This window comes from Eriocheir sinensis, chromosome 67 (genome assembly GCF_024679095.1).
Source record: "Eriocheir sinensis breed Jianghai 21 chromosome 67, ASM2467909v1, whole genome shotgun sequence".
NCBI classification, from domain to species: domain Eukaryota; kingdom Metazoa; phylum Arthropoda; class Malacostraca; order Decapoda; family Varunidae; genus Eriocheir; species Eriocheir sinensis.
The window spans coordinates 2,636,953-2,642,986 of record NC_066575.1 but is presented as its reverse complement, the minus strand read 5'-3'; the positions used below and the strand labels follow the sequence as shown (position 1 = coordinate 2,642,986).

Sequence of the window (6,034 nt, the reverse complement as noted above, 5' to 3'; positions counted from 1 at the left end):
CTTTGTTAAACTCTTCTATATTCTTCCTTATCTCTCTCAAACTCCACTAAATTCCTCGTTATCTCTCTCAAAGTCCACTAAATTCCACATCCTATTTTTGTCATATTCTTCTAAATTATTCGTTATCTTTGTCGAGCTCCACTAAACTCCTCGTTATCTCTCTCAAACTCAACTAAATTCCTCGTTATCTCTCCCAAACTCCACTAAATTCCTCGTTACCTCTCTCAAACTCCACTAAATTCCTCGTTATCTCTCTCAAACTCAACTAAATTCCTCGTTATCTCTCCCAAACTCCACTAAATTCCTCGTTATCTCTCTCAAACTCCACTAAATTCCTCGTTATCTCTCTCAAACTCCACTAAATTCCTCGTTATCTCTCTCAAACTCCACTAAATTCCTCGTTATCTCTCTCAAACTCCACTAAATTCCTCGTTATCTCTCTCAAACTCCACTAAATTCCTCGTTATCTCTCTCAAACTCCACTAAATTCCTCGTTATCTCTCTCAAACTCCACTAAATTCCTCCTTATCTCTCTCAAACGCCACTAAAATCCTCCTTATCTCTCTCAAACTCCACTAAATTCCACATCCTCCCTCTGTCAAACTCTTCTAAATTTTTCGTTATCTCTGTCCAACTCCACTAAACGCTACTATCTCTTCTAATCCATCATAATACACTAATAACGAATCCCAAACTTGTCAGCGAAAGCCACTTAGTAATATCAAGCTATTCTGACCTTTTGAGTTCCAGCTTATATCAAAATACAATTCATTAACACTAATTAATTTCAACTCACACGTGTAAAATTACCTGTATTAACACATATCATTACTCATTCTCCCTCCAAAACACTGACTTTCTTAATTAACAAAAAAATATTCTTAACTCTTGGTGTATCACATTAAACCACATGATCGCTAATTATATGTACTCAGACGTGTTTAATTAGGTGCTTTACAACTTTTCATTACGTCTTATCTTCCCCAAAATGCAAGGTTTCCTAATTTAAATTCTTACCACTCAGCTGTAACTTATATCAGACCAAACCACACGAACTCTAATTAACATGTACTGAAACGTGTCAAATTAGCTCTCTTACCACCGCACTAATCACTTCTCCTCCCCAAAATTAACCAAAAATGTTCTGACTACTTAAACTCCACCTCAATCACATTCCTCAATCACATGTTCAGTATTTAATTCTACTCAAACGTGTTCAGTTAGTTCTTTCACCACATTTGAACAGCTTTCCTTCTTACCACTTCTCTAATTCACTTATCCTCCCTTTAATACAAAATCTCTTAACATAAAAACATTTCTAACTACTCAACTCCATCTCATATTTCGCAAAACCACAAGAAAACTAATTAAACTATACTCTAAGGTGTTAAATTAGCCTTCTTACCAATTCTCTAATCACTTATCCTCCCCATAAAACAAGATCTCTTAACATAAAAACATTTCCAACCACTGTACTCCATCTCATATTACGCAAAACCACAAGAAAACTATTAAACTATACTCTAAGGTGTCAAATTAGCCTTCTTACCGCTTCTCTAATCACTTATCCTCCCTTTAATACAAGATCTCTTAACATAAAAACATTTCCAACCACTCAACTCCATCTCATATTACACTAAACCACAAGAAAGCTAATTAAACTATACTCTAAGGTGTCAAATTAGCCTTCTTACCAATTCTCTAATCACTTATCCTCCCTTTAAAACAAGATCTCTTAACATAAAAACATTTCTAACCACTCAACTCCATCTCATATTACACTAAACCACAAGAAAACTAATTTAACTATACTCTCTAAGGTGTCAAATTAGCCTTCTTAACAATTCTCTAATTCACTTATCCTCCCCATAATACAAAATCTCTCAACACAAAACTATTCCAACAACTCAACTCAAGCTAATGTCACGCTAAATCACATCAACACTAATCAATCTCTACTCACAGGTGTTCAGTCAGCCGTTCTTACCTGTCCATCTCAACGTTGCCAGATTGTCGTTCTAAGCCGATTATATTTCCCGACTTCCTACCCCTCAACTGTCTTCTGGGCTCCAATAACGAAACAATTTATAGTTATCGTTAAGTGCTAGATCCTGATGTTTCTTGGCAATAGTTAGGCTTCAGAAACCGGTAAATACTATGCTCTGGGTACGATAACCTGGCAACGGTGGACTCCATCTTAGCCTCGTTAGCCCTGCATGAGTCCCCACGTATCCCCCCCTTCCTCCCTCACGGCTGGCAAAAGTGTAGCAAACTTTCGACTTACTTAAGCTTGGCACAGACGCGGAGGGCCGGTTCGAATCCATCTTCATTTGCGGGATTGAGACCCACCGCCTTACTAGTCCTCTCTAATCCTGATAAACGAGAGAGAGAGAGAGAGAGAGAGAGAGAGAGAGAGAGAGAGAGAGAGAGAGAGAGATATGGGGGCGGGAGGGATGGCAGACGTGTTCCCAGGACAAATAGTGTAGCTACGTGAGGAATGTGAGGAGGAGGAGGAGGAGGAGGAGGAGGAGGAGGAGGAGGAGGTAAGACAAGGAGGAAGGAGGGAGGGATTTGCTTGAAGAGGAGATGACTGGAGGAAAAATGAGGGTATGTGAGGTAAGAAGAGAGGAGGAGGAGGAGGAGGAGGAGGAGGAGGAGGAGGACAGGTGAAGGTTGAAGGCAAAGGAGAGGGAGGGAACCTGTCAGAATTAAACTATTATTATTATTATTATTATTATTATTATTATTATTATTATTATTATTATTATTATTATTATTATTATTATTATTATTGCTGCTGCTTTACCTTTTTCCGTGTGTGTGTGTTTGTGTGTGTGTGTGTGTGTGTGTTTGCCGCTCAAGGTGTCGTGTGCGTGTTTACCTTTTCCTGATTAATTAACTCCAGGTGATGTCACGCTCCGCCTCGTCTGTTTGGGGCGTCACACCACCTGCTCGCTTTGTTAACCTTCATAGTTTTGCATTTGTCTCTTCAATAAAAAAAAAATATATGTAAAAAAGCGGGATCACCATATCGTCACCCTCATAAAATAATCGCCTAAGTCATTTTCCAGTGATTTCCAGGTTTTTGTCTACATCAATTTTACAACAAGTGACGCCCATCTCTGTATAGTTGCCTTCGGCATTCAGGGTTTGAGTGTTCTAGAATTGGTCTTTTCATTTCTGCCTAAATCTTAAGCCGAATGAGATGATGACAGTTGTTTTCTAATTTCCTGTAAAGCAGAAAATAATGACTTAGGAGGCTTGTTTACGAAGGTGACGATATATGGATTACTTTGTTGTATATTCGAGTTTGCGCAATGTTGAGCAAGCTAGCAATGGTTTGTATATTATTTACCTCTGAGCTTGTAATGTTATTGTTATCGTTAGTAATTGTTATAATAGTAATTGTTTAGGTTAGTAATCGCTTAGGATAGTAATTCATTTTGTTAGTAATTGTGTATGGTTGTAATTTTCGTAGTTAATAGTTTAGACGGTAATTGTTTAGCCTTTAATTTAGGTAGGAATTGTATGGGTTTTCATTAATTTCTCTTTTTTTATTAATTTTACCACAATGATCATCCACCTCGTCCTTATTTGGCTTTCTAAATGCGTGTTACCAGGAAGACATTGCAACACTCTCGGCGATGATCCACTTCGGCTCTGACTTAAGAATGAGCCACAAATTCCCAGAAAACCCAAGCTCCTCCTCCCCCCTTACGTTTCCTTCTTGGCTTCCTTGTTTTCCCTCGTTTTCCTTGATTTAATTTTGTCTCCTTTACCTCATCCTTTCATTCCCCTCATGTTCATTCTTTCCTTTTACTTTCCTGACCTTTCCTTATGTTTTAACTTACTTTTCTTCCCTTTTCTCCTCTTCTATTTTCCTATATTTCCCTTTCTTCCTTTATTTCCCTTTCTTTCATGTTCCCCCGTCTCCTACTTCCTCCATTTGTTTATCCTTTCCCTACTATTTCTCTTAACTTGTCTCCTCTTATCTACCTTTCTCCTTTTCGTCTTCTCCTCCTCTTCATCTATTATTCTTAACTTTCCCTCCCTTTTAGTTTCCTTTCCTTTCCCTTCTCCCCTTAGTCACTCTCTATATCCATCTCTTCCTTCTATTTTTCTCATTTTTCTCCCTTTACTTCCAATCACAACATTACTCCCATTCTCCCTACTCCCCTTTCCCTTTTATAACCTTCCTCTCCCTTCCTCTCCCTTTCTCTTCCCTTCCTCTCCCCTTCCACTACCCTGTTCTCCCCTTGTGTTCCTTCTCTTACATCCCCTCCTCTTCCCTCCTTCCCCTCCCTCCCTTCCTCTCCCCTCACCTGAACGGTTTAGGGGAGATATTGCCGATGTGTGACTTTGCCGAAATCTCCTGGCACCGCTGACCCCATTGTAGCATTTGTTGGCACTGTAAACACGTCTTTGTGTACACCTGGTCTGGCACTTGTTTGGCGGGGAGGGAGGGTGGGGAAGGGTGGGGATTGGAGGGGAGGGTAGGGTGGGGATGGGGGGAAAGGTGTTGCTGGGTGGGGTGGGCGAGGGAAGATGATGGTAGGTGGGGAGGGTAGCGGAATGGGAAGGGAGGGGAAAAGAGTGGGGAATGGTGAGGATGGGGTGGGCAAGGGTAGGTAGGGGTAGGGATGGGAAGGAAGGGGAAAAATTATAGATAACTGAAGGGAAGGAAAGGGAAGGGGAAATGGATGGTCTTGTTGGTGGTAGTGATGGGGATTGAAGGGGAAGGGAAGAAGGGTAGGGATGGGAATTGAAAGGGAGGAATGAAAGTAGAGGGAAGAGAAATTCGTGACAGGAGCGTGGGAGGGGAATGGGAGGGGTGGCGAAGGGGATGAATGGGAAATGGAAGAGGGATAGGAGAAAAAGAAGGGGAAGAGGGTGAAAGTGAAAAGGGGGAATGAGGATGAAGGGGAGAGAGAGACAAGGGAAGGGGAATGGGGAGGGTTAGGGAAGGGGATTGAAAGGGAAAGGGAGGAAGGGAGAGAAGAAACGGGAGGGGAAAAGGGTGAAAGTTAGGAGGATATGGAGGGATGAAAGAGGGAACGAATGACAAGGGAAGGGAAAGGGGAAAGGAAGGGAAGGGGAAGGGGAGGAAGGGGAGGGATGTGACAGGTACAGAGGCTTAGGTAAGGGATGGATGTCTGGTGTTTGTTCCTCGTGTGTTTGTGTGTGTGTGTGTGTGTGTGTTTTATTTTTTTAGGGTGGAAGGGTGACAAGTGGGGGGGGGAGGCTGGGTGTGGCAAGGGGCAGGGTTTGGTGTGTGTGTGTGTGTGTGTGTGTGTGTGTGTGTGTGTGTGTGTGTGTGTGTGTGTGTGTGTGTGTGTGTGTGTTTAGATTTGGATGTGTTTGATGTTGTCTCGTTTGTTTTTTCATGTTTTTTTTCTGTTTATTTCTTCTCGTCGTGTGTATGTCGGTGTGTCAGTCTGTGTTTGTATTTCTGTTTATGTGTCTGTCTGTCTGTCTGTCTGTCTGTCTGTCTGTCTGTCTGTCTATTTTTTCCCTATTTTAAACCGATTTACACACACACACACACACACACACACACACACACACACACACACACACACACACACACAACTATTATGACACTTTTCCATGAGATTGCTTGTGTGTGTGTGTGTGTGTGTGTGTGTGTGTGTGTGTGTGTGTGTGTGTGTGTCCTGGAGGCGATTTTCTGGGTTTATGATGTTTGTTCACGGTCCTTCTCTCTCTCTCTCTCTCTCTCTCTCTCTCTCTCTCTCTCTCTCTCTCTCTCTCTCTCTCTCTCTCCTCTCCCTCCTCTCTCTCTCTCTCTCTCTCTCTCTCTCTCTCTCTCTCTCTCGCTCTCTCCTCCAAAACGTGTCTCACCTTTTCCACCCAATTTCGTTACCTTCCCTCCTCCTCCTCCTCCTCCTCCTCCTCCTCCTCCTCCGTTTCCTCCAATCCTCCAATGTTCCTCCTCCTCCTCCTCCTCCTCTCTCCATCTCTCACCTCATCTTATCTTGCGTTTTCTCACCTCCTGACAGTTTGCCTCCTCCTCCTC

General features: G+C 42.1%; 1 long non-coding RNA gene across 1 annotated transcript; it reads right to left on the bottom strand.

The window, feature by feature from the left end:
• Nucleotides 1-288: 288 nt before the first annotated feature.
• On the bottom strand, nucleotides 289-1,297 carry LOC126987859 (uncharacterized). The gene is made up of 2 exons (XR_007741246.1): nucleotides 587-1,297; nucleotides 289-524 (listed from the first exon to the last, which is right to left on the bottom strand). It is a non-coding gene; the product is annotated as an uncharacterized LOC126987859 (long non-coding RNA).
• Between the last annotated feature and the right edge of the window lie 4,737 nt (nucleotides 1,298-6,034).